Source organism: Notothenia coriiceps, unplaced genomic scaffold (genome assembly GCF_000735185.1).
Source record: "Notothenia coriiceps isolate Sejong01 unplaced genomic scaffold, NC01 NC01_scaffold00037246, whole genome shotgun sequence".
Lineage (NCBI taxonomy): Eukaryota > Metazoa > Chordata > Actinopteri > Perciformes > Nototheniidae > Notothenia > Notothenia coriiceps.
In genome coordinates, this window is record NW_011369947.1 from 22,331,104 (window position 1) to 22,352,745 (window position 21,642).

At 39.8% G+C, this 21,642-nt stretch overlaps 1 protein-coding gene and 1 long non-coding RNA gene across 2 annotated transcripts in view; one reads left to right on the forward strand and one right to left on the reverse strand.

The window, feature by feature from the left end:
• The window catches only part of LOC104966523 (cugbp, Elav-like family member 2), a 334,875-nt gene that overhangs the window by 133,184 nt on the left and 180,049 nt on the right, over positions 1-21,642 (forward strand). The gene's annotated exons all lie outside the window — the stretch shown is intronic.
• LOC104966114 (uncharacterized) lies at positions 220-10,340 on the reverse strand. The gene is made up of 3 exons (XR_800623.1): positions 10,269-10,340; positions 2,737-2,842; positions 220-256 (listed from the first exon to the last, which is right to left on the reverse strand). It is a non-coding gene; the product is annotated as an uncharacterized lncRNA (long non-coding RNA).

Genomic DNA, 21,642 nt, shown 5'->3' on the forward strand with positions numbered 1-21,642 from the left:
GAATTAATCGGACTTGAATTACATTTGAAATGAGTGCCACAGGCGTGCTGCTGGACATATATAAGACTCAGGGAGGCCTTCTTTCAAGTGTTTGTAATAGTGCCATAGACTGAAAAGCCCCATTGATCTCCTCCCACGGCAACACACACACACACACACACACACACACACACACACACACACACACACACACACACACGACCTCCACTACATNTAAGCAGCAATTTCTTTTGTCTTCTTCTGTCATTCCCATCTTCTATCGGAGACAATTAAGCATAATGTATCAGGACAAGTACACTGCATGCTTTTGGATAATGAATTATCTCCAATAATTAATACAATTGTATTTATTTTGCCTACTATTGTAAGTCCTACATTTTTCCAACTTTAATGATTGTATTTCTTGTTTTTTTGGTGATTTTTGCAAAATGGAGATCAAGCTAGGCAGTTTCTGATTGAATGTCTGTCTAAATGTGTGACATGTTTTTCAAAAAAGGACCATAATTGTTTCATCTTATGTTTTCAGTCTCACATAGTATGAAAGCTTCACATTGTGAAAACTGTGCTGTTGCAATTTTTTCATCTGCTTTACCAGTCGGCCATTGGTTCCAATTTCTTTCCAAACATTATTGAGTCTATTAGCACTCTCTTGAAAATGGCTTGAGTTGTGTAATCCATCAAAGGCTATTATTTGTACGAGATAGTGCAGTGCAGACTTTTTTCCAATCAATTCACCATGAAGTCATAATGTAACATTGACAAAAATGAATGCGGACCTAATGTTGAAAGTGATGGATTACCAGACCCGAGCTGGTTTCAAGAGTCTGTTCTGCTTTATTTCACCGGGATAATCTATGAATCAATAACGCCTTCCAGGGAGGCATTGGCATACAATTGATAAGATTAGCTAAATGGTACTCTTACTGTCTAGAAATTAATGGGAAGCATTGGGAAAATCCATTCAAAAGTCATCTGTGCATGAACAGATAACTCCAAATAAAGTGCTGTCGTTAAGGTTTGAGTGAGCTTTACAAACAAAAGAAAACAGTAAGAAAGAAAGTGTGTTAAAATGAAGGCGATATGATCTCCAAATCAACTTGAGCCTAAAATGTTACCCATAGTTACTGATATATGTCTGGCTAGAGTAAAGTGAATTGGTGAAGACTTTGGAGGGAAAGGGAAGTGTGTTAGCATTTGTTCTCACTGAATGTCTGGGCTATACATAAGTTATATTTATGAATATGTAGATGAATAAAGGGTTTTTAAGTCATAGCCATGCAGGCAGACACATTGTGAGGGGGAGGTGGAAGATGGGGAAAAGATACAAACGTATATACATTTAGCATTTCTCAATAGACCTGACGTTTGAGTCAGCCACCATGTAGGAAGATGTGTACATATACATAAACATGTGTTTCTTTGAAAGGAAAATATACTGGAATGCATATCCAAAACGTATAGATTTCAGCTCCATTTCTATGCAGATTTCAAAATGTTGTGGGAGTGACATGAGCAACCCAACTGTGGAATAACAAGCTAGGCCATCTGGAACACATTTGACAGATAATCAGTGCAGATAATAGGAAAATCTGGGGCTAACACTGTAGCGATTTAAGCCGTATTCCACTTTGTTATCAACCATTCCAAATCAGGGCTGAAAGCCAGCAGATATTATGTTTATTTCTCTGGTGCTCTGAGGTTGGATTTCATCAGCTGGTGGTCCTCGGTGACCTCATTTAACACTGCCGTCACCGAGCTGAAGTCACAAGTCTCTCCACTGGGCCCTGAGTCAGACTTCAAACCAGATGGGGCACGGGTCAATAATCTAACTGGTCATTCTCTTGGGAGGCCATGAGTTTGTTTGAAATGAAGTGTTAGAGGGAGGTAACTGACAGGGTGGGGTGAGTCACAAGCACAGCGGCACTCACCTGCATGTATCTGATCTGCAGCATGGGGAAAGGCAAAGCAGCGCATGTCAGAGGTCACATTCATCACCGGTTGTGTTAAAAGATCAGAGCGCGTCAAGAGATATCACATCATGCAAATGCTATGGTGAGTGGGAGGAAGTGTGTTTCCTTTTCCTAGCAATACTTTTTCATTGAATCATTCCTGGTAATAAGGGTTGTCTAACGGACAGAGTTGATACCAAATTATTAATTTGCAAGTCAAAATTTGGTCTAAAATCAAGACTAAGTTGTTAGGTGTCGTTTTTGTACCAAAATGAAATTATCTTTGGTATTATTATTTTTCAACTGGCTCTCAGTATTTTCACTTGAGTCCTTCTGGTGTGCTCCTGCAACTTCCTTGGATGCCATTGGATGGTTCAAACTAATGATGTGTCTACGAGAATGATTGAACAGCAATATACAGTAGATAGTTGATTCAGGAAATTAAGGGGAATTAAATGTCCTGTGGCACACTTTCTACACAACTAATGTATTCATGTTTGGATATGAGCGAAGGTATTTGCAAGTATGTTCGTTTTAGGTGAGTTATTTCTGATTTATTTTCAGTCAGGTCTAAAGTGATGGATTTGACGTCGAAAATTCAAATCTGACTTGAGTCATTTGACTGGAGGTCACCAGGTAGACCATCATAAGGTGACTAAGAAATACAACCCTTTATTCACACACATTAGCAAGCATCATATTCCACATTTGAGGAAAATATAATCATTACTATTTTACTTTTTTAAAGTATGACAGGGCATGGCAGGGATTGCGAAACTATTCTCACCATGGGTTGTCGTACTTCCACCTTAATGATGTCCTCATAGATGTCGTCCCCATCGTCATCACATGGCACACAGTCGTAGATGTCATCCTCACCCAAGTCATGCTCACTGGGGGAAAAAAAACACAAGTTAGATGAACGACTGTATCCTCAAACAACCTTCACTCTAGGATTAAATCCTTTTACACTGCCAAAAAGGCTCATATCTCAACTTTAAACTGCTCTGACAGCTGAGAGGCACGGAGCAGTCACAGCAGCACCAGCTCATTATCTCTCACAAGCCTCACCTATACTGTAGAGTGATATTCGATTTTGAGTCGAAGGGACCAGCACTCGATGTTCACAAACTTCCAATGAGTTGCGCCATTGAGTGGCATTCCTCTTAAAATGTGTTTACGCTGCTTTGGCACCCAGCTAGCTAACTGACCTTTAATTAGGCGAGCAGCCAGCAGAGCACAGACAGTGGCTGTGGAGAGGAGTGTCTTCTGGGGAAAGTCCCTCATGCTAAGCGAGTGCACACTGCATCTCCCTCTGTCCTGTAAAAGCAATTATTGTTTGGGGAACTTATCGAGGCAGTGGAGGAGCCTCAGCAGGAATACGCTTTGGCGATGAGCCCACATCGATGTAGTTAATAACCAGGGAGCTTTTGGTTCGCTAAAAAGGGAAATAAATGATTAAGTAGTGTAAATAAATAAATGTTGCAGGAGTCGCCTGCTAAATAATGGAAGACCAGGCTTATAGCTTGGCGACTACTGTCTTGCTAAAATACAATTACATCCACCTCAAATGTACTAAGGTGAAGGCAGTATAATGCTGCCAAATATTCAGTAAGTTAGGCTTTGGGCTATAATATGTTGGCATACAGGCCTGATTAAAAATGTGCTGAATTAGCTATTAGCAGTCCCTGTTGCTATATGCAATTAACCCATTGATAAGTAGAGAAATATGCCTGAAGCACTTTGATAGGTGAGGAAAGTTAAAAACATGAAGTATTTTAGTCGTCCTTTTTCTTTGACTTATACATTTATTCCATGGAAATTGAAAGATACATAAATAAAGCGTAAGTCAAAATGAATGTGTAAATCTCTGTGAAACAATCAAGTTATGGCTCTGAGAACAATTGTGCTTTTACTGTAGACACAACTTTTTAAAGTACCCTAATTTCTCTGACATGTATCATTTTTGTTAACACTGCTTTGCGCCTGTCACGTTACCCCCACCTTTTTCTAAATAAGTGAAATACATGTTTAAATTCCATCTGGACTGCCTCCACATGCTCAGAAAAGGAGGACCCGGGTGGCACGTGAACGCTGTACTAAAATGTCCTTGAGCATGACACTTAATGCCTTCCAGAATAGGGGATGCTGTTTTGTGATCCGAGTGGGGGAAAGCCAAAAGGCCATGTCTCTTCTCGGTTGAAAAGATCCTCATCCAACTACCTGTTTGAGTATTCTTGAGGAAGATCCTTCATCCTTCGCCTAATGGGGGCCGTAACCTGGCTGTCCCGGCCCCAGAAACAGACAGGAAATGTAATTTCACTTTAACATCCCCGGAAATTGAATATTTTTGTAGGGATTTGACTATATTAAATCATGAATATTTAAAATTTGGCACAGGTTATAGGTCATTGGATTTTCTTTATGGCTTGATATGACCTTCGAAATGTGCTATCTTTGCTTAAATATTTCTTCTTGTGTGAATGTTGGATAAAAATCAGAGGAGGCAGAACTGTACTCAATCATATATTAAGCTTTGTCGTCACGCTCGTGCGGGGGTTGTTTGAAGTTTTAATTGAGGTGGCTTGGTTCACTCTGGGCGCCGTGCTTCTTCTCTCTTCATTAAGTTAAAGTGGCTCATGTTGAATTGGGAAGAGGCGGAGTGGGAGGACCGCACAATCCCATCAGTGTCTCCTCTGAACTCTGAGACTGATGTGTTGCGCGACGGGAAGTTTTTGAGAAGAAGATGTTGTACTTCATTTTGTTCTAATCCCTTCAGAGACTGTATTATACGACGGAGGTCTAGTGCGGTGATTTAAATATGAGCTATGGAGAGATCTAAGAGGAGCGGGATCTCCAGTGGGGACATTGAGGAGGAGTAGGGAGGGAGGTCTGAGTGAGGTCTATTTTATAAATAATGTAACTATTACAAGAATGAAACATTTAGGGAATTACCATTGATTGAATCATCTATATCTATTGACCCTTACTTATCCAGGGGAAATTGTCTATTGATTAAAAAATGACATTTAGGCAATTTCTTTTCTCCATTCAATTACATTTCATATTGACCAACTCTTCTTTGTTTCAGTCAGTCAATTTGAGGTTTTAGTGGTTGTTTTGGGAGGAAATCTTTATATGGACTGGCCCATTTCTATAAAGATGTTCCCTTTGTCATTGCCTTTATTTTGATTGGCATTTATCCATATCGCCAAGACTAACTGATATCCGTTGATCCCAATTAAGCATTTTACAAGCACTGATTTCACGTTATTTTTTTACTTATACATTTCATATTGATTTTTCAAAAACAAAAGCCAGAGGAATCAATATTTAAATGACAGTGTGTGTACATCCACTTTCACTGATTGTTTCCTATCATATTTTTAATTACTGCTGTCACTAATGAACTTCTTAACTTGTTTTCTGTTTTTAGTCTCAACATGCATTGATGTTTAAAGTCACAACACTGTAATTAACCCCATATAAAGATCTTACATTAGTCATTTATATTCCATAATGTACATACTGCACTGGGTTTGGTAGAACCGAAAAAGCTGCGGCTAAGGAAAAATGACGAGTGTTTTGTAAGTGGAGGTTGGCCTTCAGTATTTGTGAGGACAAATTTGAGCATTAACCTCAACGGTAATGTGATTTACTTTCTTTTCATTTTTCAATGTGCTGTTAGAAGGACTTGGTTATAAAGTGGTTAGGTCAATCCTTTTCATGTTCTGTAAAACATATTACTGATTTGTTTGGGAGATTGCCAGTAAATGGACAATTACTTTTAGGCATAACATTGATGTGGCTTTTGTTTCAGACTGTAGCTGAAATGTAAGGTTACATTAAGATTTATGTAGGAATATGGATGGTTTTTAGACATGTATAATTGATGCTTAAGGTTAATGTTTTAAGCTGTCAAGGCTTGCTTGAGTCCTACAAGTGACATGTGTGTATGTGTGTATGTCACCAAAGAAAAACAAAGCGGGGGAAATAGAGGGACATACGTCTTGGCTGTGTAAATCTGTCACACCACACCTCTACTATTTATGTGCCTTTGTCTAGTTTAGTGGACATTAATAAATCATTCAAATGCACTTAATGTGTGACTGTGTGTGAGCTCGTGCATGTATAGCAATGTATCACTGAGATTGAAAGTGGGAGCACAGTCCTGAGGATTCATGAATTACATGTAGGTCTGATTTTCTGCCTGATTACACCACGACGGGCCACAGGGTGTCCAGTGTGTTTGCACGCAATGGGCCCGCTAGCCTCTATATCAATGACATAGAGTTAGTAAGGTAATCACTAGAGAGGGGGTGGGGGAATATGACTCAACATATCAGAGCCACAGAGCACAGGTCCCCTAAGGCTGGGCTGCCTTACAGGTTTATAATAATATTATTTCTGTTGTTAGAGCTATGATGTATTGGGAGGGGAGCTTGAGCATTGCACCTTAACAGCAGGGTGATGCTGTTACACTGCATCTTTAGAGATAATAGAATAAAGAACTGAAAAACACACACACCAGTGTGAACATGGTGGATGAGATGGCTTGTTATCAGTAAGGCTATACTGTGAAGTTTGAAGCTATCTGGCTGGGGATAACAGATGCAATTTGTTTTTTTTTCAATCAACAAAGACAACATGGAGATGCAATTAGGTGATCATTTAGTCAAATAGCATCATTAACAATGTTATTTACCATTCAACTCAGCTGCCATAACATAAGATTTAGACTGTTAAAACAGCATGAATGTATAGTTACTGCCAAGATGTGATTTTTTTTATTATAGAAATTATTTCTGAGCCTCAATTTTGTATTGTGTTATGTGTTAAGATCTGTTATCCTCTTAAACTCATTTTTATGAAATACTGAATACGTTTCATGTGCTGTACATAGTTGATTTTAACGTATATTAACTGCATTATGAGTATTTACTTAATTGTTGGCATCGTTATTTATTTGGCATCAAAGCTGATGTTGGAAAAAGACATGAATTATGTGCTAGTTTTTAACTTTCCTAGGTATTTAGAGAATGTTCCATTAAAATGAGGTCCATACATTATTAAAGCCCATCTCTATTTACAAAATAGATAATCCTTAGAGTGTTAGTTAAAGTTCAAATTAAAATAATTGACCTAATACCTGGCAGTTAATGATACCTGAGTCCCATCCATTTCCAAGCTATTGACATTTCAAGCCAACCCGCCCAAGGGATTAATGGAGCAAAATAAACTGCGAAAAAAGTGACACAAAGGGCTTGTGACACTGTTTGCTTCGGAATGGAAATCTATGTGTGCCTTTCACCGAGGGAAAGTCCCTTGGCGACTTTGCCCGATCCACCCCCATTTTCATGCTTTGTCAACTCCGGGATGGAGTCATTCCAGACAGGGAGGAAGTTAAGCGACATGAAGACTCAACATCACAAAGCCAGAGTGGGAGGAAGTACGGGAAAAGGTTTACCACATTAACCCAGGAGACCTCGATTAGGTATAAAACCGGCCTCTAACAGATAAGGTGCAGAGGAATTCTTATATACCTGAACTCATCATAACATCCCAATGCAATTCATTTACAGCTGTCATTTACAGGTGAGCTCATTCTGACGGCGTAAAACCTCAACGTACCTCAGCTGACATGAGTTCTTCTGACATGATGTCGTAAATATGGAAATCCACCAGCAAAGTAAGTGACCTCTACTTAACCTCGAAAGTCAAATAACGCCCTTGGGTATATTTTAGGCCAAGTTATTTAAGAAAAGCCACATACAAGAGCCTTAAGTATCTAATAAATGAGTCACATGTTAATACACAATGCACCATCATTACATTAGTGAGCTCCCAGCTATCCTCAGAGGCGTCAAAGGGTCCAACAGTTCAAGTATTTTGGCCGCTCCAGATTGATCGATTTTTTTTGCTACTGCCATTTAACATTTGGTCCGCCGGCATGATCTCTGTTTTTAAATCTCACCTAAAAATCAATTTTTATAGAACGCTTTCTGTCGCACTTGTCGTTTTATTACTGAACTTAATGACGCCACTTATATCGATTTTTTATTGTTTGCCATTATATTGCTCTGCCATGCTGTTTTATTTTCTCACACTGAGTGGAAAAATTGCTCTTCTATTCCTTACATGCTGTTATTTTTATGGTTTCATACGTACGGTCATTGCATACTCTGAGATGCTCTTAAAAAGTACTCCATCCATTTAAAAAATGATTACTTTGGTAAGATCATCATTGTCCTTTCCTTCACTCTTGCAGTTCAGTCATGCAGCCATTTTACATTATGCATGCATCAATATTCCAGGCTAATTAATAAGTCTTTGAGAGGAGGGTTATTGCTTGTGTGGCCTATGTGCTAAGTGTGTCAAACTGTATTAGGTGCGGGACCTGCTGATGAATCAATTATGTGTCGGTCCGTTGATGAAACGAAAATGCATGCATGTTCTTTTGTAAAAGGTCAAGAGCAGCCGCGCTGCCGAGCAGAATGATTAATTCAATGAGAGCCAGCCCTCTGCACCTACAGGTTACATCAAGAGCACTGTGTTACAACACCACTGACTCCAGAAAACTCACTTTCAGAAAAGAAAACTCAAGCTCAGCCTCATTGAAGCTGCTGCCATAGTTACAGGGGCAAAACCCATTAATGAACAATTGTTTTTGCGCGTTTGAAGCAAATTTAACAGATAACCTCCATTCTGTTGGAGTTGTTTGGTATATATTGTAGCGAGTAACAACAGCTTACTTTCATGACACTTGTTGCTATGGATACCATGCACTCGCCCAAGCCACCAAATCTCTCTTTAGCAATTTAGCAATTGGATTCTATGGGGTTGGGATTTATTGCATCCGCCAATAACCTTTGTTTTCAGTTTGGTATTAATGAGCTATTAAGGATTATGGAAATAATGTGACATGTCATTAATGAAACTGGGTAGAAGGGTGTAGCATGGGCCAATTACATTTGGGCGTGAATTTGAATTAAGAGCAAAGTACATATTTAAATGACATGTTCATTACTGTTCTTTTAGCACATTCTTCATCCCTTTTTTACTAAATTATATCTTAAAAACATCATGAGTCATTTATTTCCTCTACTCTCTTGAGGACCACTTTTTGAGCATGGTTTCGTTCAGTTTCCGAGGTAAGGGCCCATGTTGCAAGCTTGCTGGGCTTCATGTTTGGCTAAACTGATATAATCCAGCATTAGCCTGCTTGGTTTGCACTCCTCTCCTCTAGCGAGCGCACATTCCTCATCCCCTACAGAAAAATACACTCATGTATTCAGCAGGCATATATCTATAGTCTGCATGCTCATCTCCCGCTCTCCTACCTCCTATCATTCTGTGATGAATGACACCCATCACAGAGCGGTTAAGAAATGATTCTTCATTAAACTGAGTCGGCTGCTGTCATTCTGTTCACCGCTGCCAACGCAGAGACCCTACGACTCTTTTTCACACCAACTAACCCTGAAACAGGCGGCGAGGCAGCCGCATCAGAAGTCAGAGCGAGGCTGTTGTCACCATGGCAACAGGCAGATTGACACATGGCTCTACGCTTATATAATTAGGCAGTTAGAGGAAATTGGAAGAAGTGGCAATCACACTTCACTTTGACACATCCCAAGATGCGTGTTGTATGCATGGTGGGTGGAGAGTTGTTATGTATCAAGATATTCTGATCTTGACAGCAGTTCATGTGTATTTATTTTGACTATAAAAAGCAGTTATTAAATATCCAGTATGAATAAAGTGGGTAGGGTCAAGTTATCATCATGTTTACAGTATTTTTGGAGCTAAAATGCAATTTGCAATGACCTTTTGTGGAAGGAAACAATAATATTTAATATTATCAATAACATCAAATCCAAATCAAAGTTCATTTTCAGGGATCTAAGTGTTAAAATCCCCCATTAAAATAGTTAAAAATGATACATAACACACTTCAGATACGGAAAAACCCCAAAAATGCATAATAGGGCCTATTATTTATTCGATTTGTGTGAATACAAAAACGTTTTCACTATCACAAAGTGGGGACACGCATCATATTTGAAGAAAAAAAGCATGCCCCAAAAAGGTAACCCATTTTATTTTAGGCTTGGGACATCAAGTTTGTTTATGATTTGGGTTAGGTAAAGGTTCGGGCTTGGGTAGGCATGCCATTTTTAAGATTACGGTCAAGGAAATCTCATATTGAGTTAATCAAAATGTAATCCTTAGTGACTCAAACATGTGTGTGTGTGTGTGTGTGTGTGTGTGTGTGTGTGTGTGTGTGTGTGTGTGTGTGTGTGTAAACCCAAAACTTACTCTGCCAGCTCTTCAAGGCTCCGGTACACATCATCCTCATTCAGAGCTGTGTCCTCCGATGGAAAAGGTCTGGAACACACAAATACACACGGAGACACAAATAATGAGAGGGAATGCAAGCTTTGAGACACACACAGCAGTGTCCCAGGTAGAAAATAACCAGCGTTTTCTCTCTGCCAGCTTGTCACTCTTCGCTCCATCACTTGGGCAGCACAACAGCAGGATGTATTTTACCAGACGACCCCATCAGTCACAAACAACATGGTCAAAACACATCAACACATTGCTGCTGACAGGTAAAAAACCTCTTCACACGGCCAACTTTCTCAGGAATTCAGGGAGAAAAACTGCCTTTTTGTCCCCACCTGATGGATGGGCAGATGCCTAATAAATCCTCTCAGGGGGCTTGAGCAGCTTTCAAGGAGCCTCAGGGGCATTGCAGAGCAATTCAACATATTGAAAATGACAGTTTTAAGCTGTCTTTCCAGCAAAAATGAGCTTGTCGTCTTACAGTACACACAACTTTTCAATATAAGACATGCAGAGAAGGCTACATTAGCATAAATGTCCGCCCATCGCATTAATAATCTGAACGACTCCTCACGATCCCCTTCTTGAATGTATCATTCCCGCCCACGCCACATAAACAATCACAATACTCCTGGGAAGTATAAATGGATGACTCATCGATTAGCTCATTAAGCGGGGTGGATTTATTTCTAATCTTTGTGAAGATATATCTGCTTTCCGCTAACATTATTGTGAAGTGCATGTTTAGATCTGGATTGGCCGACATGCTTTATGATGTGTTTTTTTTTTCTCCTTTTGCTGCTACAAATTATAGGCTATTACCTTAATGTCGTGCACAATTGAAGCGCATCAAAGTCAGTGAAGTAATGATAAGCACTAATCGTCAAACAAGCTAAAGTTACTGAAACGGAAATGTTGCGTATTATTAAACTAATCCCTCATGTTTATAAGAGATAATAACAATTATTTTTAATGACACAGGCTATTTGCATCAAGCGCTAAACTAATAGGGATGGTGAAATGTTTTAAAAATGCACTCATTAGCAGCTTTCAAAGTACCCAAATGCGACAATGCAAACACATTATTTCAGTTTCAGAGTTTCTTTAGGCCTGTTGTTTTGTTTTCATCATTATAGCAGCATACTGTTGTTACCATCCTCTCCTCAAGCAATACATCCCACGCACAGCAGCATCCAACAGGGATTCCTGTTACGGTAAACAGCCCTGTAAGGTTGACCTTGACTCCCGTCTGAGTAATGTAACTACTGAACATATGATTTGTTTTCTTTCTGTCAAAGGGACACACACACACACACACACACACACACACACACACACACACACACACACACACACACACACATTTACACTAGAGGTGCAGACTACGTCCAAGCCTCTTCTTTGAGGATGCATTAAGTAACTGAAGGTTATGTCTCATGTTTTAGAAAAAGCTTTGAGGCAGCTTAAGATACCATTGTTGTGGGAGTGTCTCCCCGGCAGGTAAGATACGTATTGACAGAACAGGTAACCGTGGTGTGTTACCAGCTAAACTGGGGGAAGAACCGAGATGAGTAACTGCGCCCGAGGGTGCTGTGTGCGCAGAGATGTGTTCGACTGTGTTGATGTGTTGAGGAACTATTAGCTGCTACACACACAAACACATCCAGACACAACTTCAAGAACACTACATTGCTCACAAACAGAATATTGAAACAGATTATAAAAACAGATGAATATGCTCCTCTGTAGCCCACTCCACATCTCTGATCAAGGCTTGAGGCTGCACTAGCTGCAACTTTACTACCATAACACTTTAAAATCTCTGGAAAAAAATTGTCGGCAGTCAAGAATAATGTTTGGTATAAAAGAGACGATATCACCTGGTCTACTTCATCGATTTCGAAACACAAAAAAACTGTCCCTTGTGAGTATGAAAATGCTACAGGAATCTAAGTGATTGCAGTGCTCGTTTAACATGTTGGACTTGACTTCCATGTGCTGCAGGTAGATTGAACATGATTTATCATCCAATGTTTACTGGTTTGCATCCATCATTCACAAACCTTTTTATTGGTTAAATCCAGACCAATGAAGAAGATGAATAATAGCATTGAATGTTTCATAGGGCTAAACCATTTTAACATCAAATAATAACATAACAAACATATTTGACAACATCATTTAAATTAAAGTATTTGTTATATTTGCTTACTATTAATATCATAGGCGAGAAGGACATCTTAAAGGTGAATGGTTAGTGATTATAAAATATGAAATAAGAAATAAGAGAGAGTAACATTCCATTCCATGAATTATCTTCTTAAATCCTTTAAAACATATTAAACTAAAATGACAAATTACAGTAAGAAATTGTGTAAGATGATCTTGAATATTTCAATGTTGTATAAATGCCTGGTGTCTGGGAGTCAAGTGTGCAGGTACAGTGTGTTACCATTTTTTGGTTTGTTTGGAATGAATAAAAGAAGAACTGGGTATTCACAATACTACTTATCATGGCTGAACAGACACAGAAAAAAGAACAACTATTACACAGATGTCAGAGTTGCTATAAAAAGGCATTCCATCACTGAAAACAAGATTTGATTGACAGGTGCTAGAAATACCAAAACTTTACCAATGTATGCAGACACTGCTCTTCCCCTTCACAATTCCCTTTCGTCATTTGTATTCCTCTTTCTCCACCTCTCTGTCTCCTATTTCTCCAAAAGAACGTGTGAGTGGAAGACTGTGTGGGAGGAGGGCTGTGCTAGAATTTCATGGGGAGATGGCGAGAGGGACTTTAAACCAGGCCAGAGAGTGGGAGGGTTGTTAGACGGAAGACGGAGATATTGTATTGGAGGGACAGAAGCACTTTTACGAGTCCTAGAACTGTAATGTATGCAGCAAGGAAACAGCTGTGAGGGTTTGGTGATCGATTTTAATTTAGCTAAGCTCTACTGTAGGCTTCTGATCCCCAACTTGAGAGTGAAAGATGTAGATCGACTTCTTCCTTTCAGTATAGAGAGATGTCGTTTTAACGAGAGGAGGATTCGCTTTGTCATCAGAATCTATATCCTTCTTCATTACCCCTGAAATAGCACCCTGCTGACAGCGTGAGCCCATTTTCACCAACAAATGGATCCTTTTTGTCATCAAATGCTTGAAATTTGTAACAAAACGGCAACAAAAAGTGATGGGGTTGTGGCCCAGTTTCCATTTACTGTGACAAAACAGGACAAGGCTCGTGCCAGAAGTGATAAGCTATAGAGACCGGAAACAAAGGCGTGCTGACATGCAGTTTGTACAGCTAATTAAAAAGAAAGCATTTCATTATAAATGTACTCACCTCCTCGTGAACTAGAGCTGAAGCAGTCTGAAATAATGTGTCTTCCAAAACAGCTCTTTGTTGCGGAAGACCTGAGTCAGCATCTGAGTTACACTGTTCCCTTGTGTCCCTTTTTACACCCCAGACTCAGCTGTCTAGGCCGGCTGAAGGCCAGCGAGGATGAAGCATCTGCCACTGTCAACTCCCGCTCCCTAATGAACGTCAAGTTGAACCACATTCTGGTGTCGGCACAAAGTAGTTCACCACATCAGTATGAATAATATCTTCCTCAGCATTTGTTTTAAACATTTGTGTCCTACTTCAGAATAAGCAGTGAGACGAAGATACTCAGCATGTGGCCCAGGTTGATCTAGAAAGGGTCCAATCCTATCTACCTGTGAGGCTGAGGAAACTTCATTAAACAGGCTTCTTAATTAGCTACAAAGCAGACCCAAATATAGATCAGTTCAAGAAGTGACAAAGCCGCATTAAAATCACAATGACATGGTGTAATACCACACACTATGAACTATACAGCCTTTACATTTGGAATACATTTAAATGTTTATGTAATATTATTGGGGTGTCTTTAACAATCGTAATTTCCCATAAGCCACAGACTCACGCGGGTTATACTGTATACCACCTAATGACAGTGAGGGGATTTGGAAAACAGGGTCTTAGCTAGTTATTTTGTGGATAAAATAATGACATGACAGAATGAGACCAAGAAAACAAAACTACAGCAGCCTAATGTAAAAAGATGATCAAGATGACCAAGACATAACCAAGATACATCAAATATTAACAAATCATATATGCTTGCTTCTATGATAGCACGTTTTCATTGGAGCTGCTATTTTTTGTATATTAAGAAAAATATTTTTATTTTAATAAAACAATATGAAAGTTCTGTCCTCTAATAGAATTTGCTGTTATATATGCTAATTTACTTTAGAATATAAAACATTTGACCTTTTAGAAAGACAGTAAAACCTATCCAGCCTTTCCATGCAAACTTCCGTGGACCAATTAGAAATGATCTGTGAGACGTCGTAAAGACCAGAGTAATCCAGCAAATAATTAAAAATGCATTATAGTTGTATGAGAATATCTATTTTTAATAAGAACAGCTGGCCCAGACACATCATACAGTGGTGTATGCTCTGCCGCCAGCTAGCTGAACTTGTTGGTATTTGGAGCGTCGACACTGTGAACAGGGGTTACTGGGTGTGGTTTTGGAAGTTTTGGAGTATAATACAGAATGGAGGACTGGAGACAAGAACTAGATGATGGACAGACCTGGATTCATTACCTCACTGTTTCTACTATATGTTTCGTATTTACTTTAATACACGCTTCCTATCCCAGAGCCCAAAGGCACAGAAACGCATACAAGACCTGGAGTTGTTTATATATGAATTAATGTGTTATTTATAAATGCAAACACTATTAGCTATTCTAACTGTGGCTCTCCAAAGTTGTTGATCGAAGGTCGACTGACTTGTTTAAAAAAAAATACATATTGAACATCTGTTTTTTGGGAGACAGTTATCATCATGTTTTGGATCAGAATGAGTTAGAAAACATTGCTTGGGGCTTTTTAGAATAAAGAAGCATATGCAGTACTTTCCCTGAGGAACAAAAGGAGAAAGAGGTGTTTGGCCCCAGAGATGGCAGACTGCAGACAAGATGTTCTTATGGAGTCACATGACAAACACATACAGCCCCAGACTTTGTCAAGCTATGTTCATGTGTTTGCGAGCATGTGTGTCACAGCAGTTTCAAATCATAAGAGCAATGATTTAAAAAATCACTATCACATTCTTAAAGAGAGAGAGAGATATTGGATGAAAGAGAGAGACAGGACTAGGGGTAGTGATGGAGGGAAACTGCCTGAGGCTAAACTTTGCATCTTCCTCCAACAAAGAAAGGAACACAGAATGGTGAGACGTGAAAGTGAGCATAAGTGCATTACACTTGTTCCTGTGGGCCCTTTGAGTACATGCAGCAGGCATCAGTGATTTAGCTTGTCATGTCTTATCCACAATGTTCATTTGATCAAACATATTTTCTCTTTCACTCTTTCCTCAAAAGCACTTTAAGTGGAGGGCTGCCCCAAACACAGAGTGAGCAGTAAAGGAGGAAGAATAGGAACACAAGAATACAGTTAAATACATGCAAAGGTTTTAGAAGAGACAAACCAAAAAAGAGCTGATCAAATCTAATAATACATTTATAACATTTATAACAAATAACTATAACATAAGCTTAGTTTAAAGAGTGTTCTTATGTGTGTGTTTGTATGTTTATTTGCATTTTCTATTTCATCGTGTTTTGGTATCTAATTAGAAATGACATTAAACAAGATACATTCATGGCTTCTCAACCTCTCCAGACATTCACAAAAGTGTTTTTTGAGTACAACAAAAAACTGTAGGTAATTCCTCATCTGTGTCATTCTCATGGTGGCTTTGTGTAGTTTTTTGCTATTTGGTCTCTGTTAAACAGTTATAGAACTTCACTGAGAGAGAGGCAGCAATAAGAGTATAATGTCTTCTTGTCGGAGGGCAGCAATGACAGATTGGTAATGCACAAAAATAGACTCACGCCTTCAAAAAGAAAGAGAAAGGGAGCAAGGAGGAAAGACGGAGGCTAGCTAGCTCAGGAGGAAGGGAGAGGGAGGTAGGAAGGCGAGGTGATGAAGATAGTGATTTAGAGTGAGATAAATAGATTTATGGAATGGCAAGTGGCCACTGGGAGACGAATGAAAGGAAGCTGGCACCGAAGAAAGATAAGTAAAGAGGAGAAAAGGGAAAGGAGGGAAGGGGACGATTTACAGGCAGAGAGCAAGATGTGAAAAATGAAAAGAGAGAGAGGAGTAGAAAGACAGTGAAATAGGAAAGGGGAAATTCAAATGAGGGAATAGGTGTGATGCTGAAAAGGAAAGATGGCGATGGAGAAGGAAAGAGACGGAGGAAGCAAAGACGGAAGGAATGAGAGACGGAGAACGACAGTGCACTGCTGACATATTGATCCATAGAGTGACCACCCTCCAGCCCCCAGCATGGATTACTTCCACAGGCCTCAAACCACATAGGTCACTGGTCACACGGCATACACACATACACACACACATGCACACAAAAGACACAACGGCAATTCTAACTACCGCATTGTTGACAGGAAATATTTTAGATATACTTGTTTGGGGAATTAAATCCAAACAAGAAGCTATCCCCCACTGCACACACACACACACACACACACACACACACACACACACACACAATCCTGCAAACTCAACACTTTTCTCTGATTCATTAACTTTGCTAACTTTACCATGTCTAAGTGGCTGACTTCATTAAAACTTATGTTAGTCCACGAGCTAATTACAAGTATTAATATGAAGGAATAATAATAGAAAAACTGCCTCGTCTGATTTGTTACTTTCTCACTCACAGGTATGAGCAGAAACACAGAGCGTAGAGGGGGGGCTTTCTCTGGAGTGCAATAACACAGCCACGTTGATGACCCCCTCCAATGAAATGTGCATTATATTATAAGATATTAATGGAGTCCTGCAGGGCTAAATTTAATTACATAGTAGTTTGCGGAGATGTGAGCTCGTATGCATCACCTCTGTGTTGTTTTGCGGAGCCGAGCGTTTCCCAATGCTGCCGTTTTCATTTCGCCTAAATGGTACCACCAGGTGCAATTGAACCGCGTTTATAATTTGATCAGGAATCAGATGATGAGCCGTCTCTTGGCTTTTCAATAACGCTCTATTGTCTTTCACGTGTGTTGTTCAGGCCTGTTCGCTGGGTGGTATACCAGAGTGGAAGCTGTGGTTGTTTTTCTATGTAATCTGTTGTCTATTCACAAAGTACAAAGTGTTTTTAGTTATCTTTTACACCTCTGATTATCAAGCACTAATAGTATTCATAAGCTACTTTGAATTGGCTCATTTATGTGCTTTTATCCAAATGTTTTGAGACAAATTGAGTATTTAAGGTATTAGGAAGGTGAGTTTAAGAAAGGTATATTTATTTGGTCCAAACAGCTGATCCATTATTTAAAGGATCCTATAAAACTACTTTTTTTGCACTCTTTCTTCTTTCGGATGATTTCTCCATTTTCATAGCTTTTGTAGCTTGTGTGTTTTGTTAGTTTACTTGCATGTCTTTTTCATTACGTCCCACAAGGAGGTGATTTCTTTGGTCTGTGTGTCTGTTTTTCATAAGGATCACAGAAGCACTAGTGGCACAACACGTGGTGTAAAGGTTTAGCATTGGAAAATATAAATAATAACCCAATCCATTTTTTTTATATAAGTTATACCAAATGAAAATGTTATTTTAAAGGAAGCTCATAGGAAGTCATAAGGAAATCATGGACCCTTACCAAAAAGCATTGCCTGTTTTTCATTCAGCAAATAGCTTCAAAAGGAAAATTATGTATTGGATTTGCAAGTTAGTTCATGTTTTTCAACCATAAAAGAAAAGTAGAAAAATGTAAGAAATGTTGTAGCATGTCTTGGAAGGTAAACCAATGAAAAGGCCTCTCACATTTAGTCTTCTACGAACGCCCCTCTTATTGTCCTGCCTTTCTTTGGTGATTTCATTGTATCATGTCTGATCTCTTTTTCCTACTTCCTTACAGCTAGTGCATGCATGGATGGAAAGTGTGGTCCAAGCTGGTCCCATTGATCCACTATTGTCGAAACAGCAGAACAACAGTGTAGCTGTTAGGTGTGAACGCAGCTCAAATGGTCAGCGTTGGAAGCAGTTTCACGTCCCAGGACACGGCTTTGTTTCTGCAAGGGGTCGATAAATCGCTGGAGCCTGAGGAGGCTACTGCACTTTGCCACTTATTGTACCAAGCCTGCCCATAAACCCTCGTGTGTGTTTGTTAATATGTGTGTGCAAGATAACAAATGAGTAAGAGCCCGTTTCTTTGCATGTGTGACTTTTTCTCACAACAGTAACTAATAGCATTAGCACATGAGATGCATTCAAATGTGAGCAAAACATGAGTGGATGTGCATTGTGATAAAAGCATACTAATATGTGTGATGTAACTCAGTGGCGTGAGGTGGCACAGCTTTGCTGACAGGAAGAGGGAAGGGAGGGAGGGAAAACGCAAACACTAAGTCCTGACACTTTGCCTGCTTCTTCTATTCCTGCTGTGCACTGCATCCCACTAATCTTAAAAAGAAATGGATGTCAATTGCACATCCATATTGCCCCTGCAGTGAGTATGTACAGTATTTCATCATGATTTTGTATTAATCCTGATGGAATATATAGCTTTCGTTTCACAAATGGCTTTTCATATACCACAGAAATACTTTAAGATGATAAAGTAAAGATTAAAACAATTACTTGAGTACTATTCTAGTTATTCAACACACAAATATCCCCTGCAGCTGTTGTGTGTGGGAGAGAAACTCCCTATCGTGAGCTTTTGGATTAAAGTCTTTGCAGACCATTTACATGAACAAAAGCGTTAACAACCGAGCCTCTTTAATACCTCATTCACACCAACGCAACTCCGGTTCAAGCTCCGTGCTAGAGCTTTTCAGGTTCAGAACCGGTTCTTCGGTTTAGCTCTGGCTCTTTTCACACCGCCCAGAGTCCGACTGGTAATGCGTCATTGCGTCATCGTTTGCGTCATGACGTAACCGTTTGCGTGCCTGCTTCGTAAAGCCAAACTGCGCGGATGAAATCAGTTGCATTAATTTCTTATGGCTCTATCTGCAGATTTTCCGGAGTCATTTCTGTGGTTTAGACTATATTCTTATAAAAAAGTGTACTCGTGTCAATAAAGGTTTTTTTTAAAACACAACTGCTGAGGTCGGTCTTATTTCTTAAGATGGACTGAACCATGAGTGTGGAGTAACGTTGTATCTTTCATTTAAATTAACTTTAACCTTCACCCAGGTATGTAACAGCTATTCTCAAATGAACACGTGAAGTAAAGTTTAATATTTATAGTTTTATAGATTTATAATGAGTTATAATGAGAGGTGATCAACGCTCAAAAGCAATGGCTTTCTGAAACTGGGAGACAACCGAGCAGCACCATTGCACATGTTTCCTCAATTGAGATATCTGATGAACACCAACAAAGTATGTCTCATGTTTCAAAACAATCTGGGAAAAATGTTGAAACTTCTGAAGCACAAGAGGAAATAAAACCAAGCAACAGTGTTTCAAACATAGGAAGCATTGGGTCTTGCAAGCGGAGCTCTGCTGGAACCAGGTAGCCTCGCAGACGCGAGTGCCGGAACATTCCTGGTGACCTGAGCTTGCCTCTAGTCTCGTGACGAATATTCGAAAAGGAAATCGAACCGGCGAACGCAGCAGTCAGAAAGAAAGAGGAAAGACTATGCTATACTTCATACGAACCTCGAAGGTCCTGACGTATGAAAACGTGCCTCTCCGCAACAGGGATGTCAGAAATCGAGACACGGTCATGGGGTGCAGTTGTTTTGCGTGGTACAAGAAATTCTTTCGCTAAAGAAGAGATCGAGAGAAAAAAAGCAACTCTTTGTGTCAGGTCAATGACAGGTGAGGTTTTTGTCACCGTTTGTGACATGGCCATCACTCGAGAGAGGAAGTAAGAATAAAGTCCAGGTGAAAGAAAAAGCGACAGCATATCATCATCGTTTCGACGAAGGAGTAGGACCTCTGCCCCAAGTTTATGCATCGAAAGGAGTGTAAGAAACAAACCGACAGACCACCTCATAGGACATATATAGGTTTGTCAGACCTAGCCGAGTGTGTTATAGGTGGACAGAAAGTTGTTCAATTGTTATAGGTACTTAATCGAGCATCGCAGGCCGGAAAAAGACATTGGAGTATCGGTCCAAGAGGTAAGACAGTATATAACACATCCCGTTGAAAAAATACTACCATCGTATGAACGTCCGTACGAAGTTGAGTGATTTTTTTTTTATTATTTATTTGTAACTAACTAGACTAAGTTTGAGAAAGGTACTGTAACGTCGTAGGAGGTAGTCTTTCTCTGGGCATTCGAATGTCCTCCGAGCGTGTAGAAGATATGAGAATAACCGACGGTACTTTCTCGGAAAGCTCATCATACTTTGTTAAAAGACACGTAATGGTTTTACGAGGCGACATTGTTTCGGAACAACGAAACCCGTATAGGAGAACAGTACGGCCCGGTAATACGAACTGTCGAAGACTGTTCGAGGGTTTCCGACGGGGACCACATGACAAGCTCTTTTATGTCCGTCAGAAATCCCAACACTCAGAAGAGGAGTTACGGACACGAGTTTTCGAGAATACTTTACGAACTATAACTTTCCTCTCGGTAGTTTTTAGACTTATAGTAAGAGAAAAGCCGGTCTTTTGCTTTCTCTGGACAACACTTGGTTGTACCTTACAATAAAGTAAAGTACAGAAAGTTGGTTCTTGTAATTAGATTTCCTACGACTCGTGACGACGACGAACCACGGCATACACGACCGACCCCACTAACGAAACCAACGACCATTGACACATACACCTAACACAACTTGAAACTCACATATAACTGGAGACCCGAGAGAACACCGAACTACAACGTCTACAGGTATAAAATAGATGAAAAAAGTACAAAAGAAGACCGACTCTGATTGCCAAGTCCTTGACCGGTGGACCAATCCGGCACAACCACAGTCCGTGTTTACAAAAACGAGGTCGTGACTCACACCGAAGGAAAGCAGGGGAAAGGTTTATTCTTACGTAACGGTAACCCTAGAGTGTCTACAGAATGAACGTCGTGCTCTGGAAGGTCTCGCAGATCCGTGTAAGTAAAATCTCGGGAACTACGCCGATAAAGGTGGAATGGTAAAGATTAACGAGGTAGAAAAAGGACTCGACAAGGAATAAAAGGGACTCGAGAAGGAGAACAAGTAGGGTTAACGAACGACAGAAAAATTATTGTAACAGCAAACGGTACCTCCGGCGGTATAGTCGGAGTCGAGAACCTACGTAACTACTACTACATACC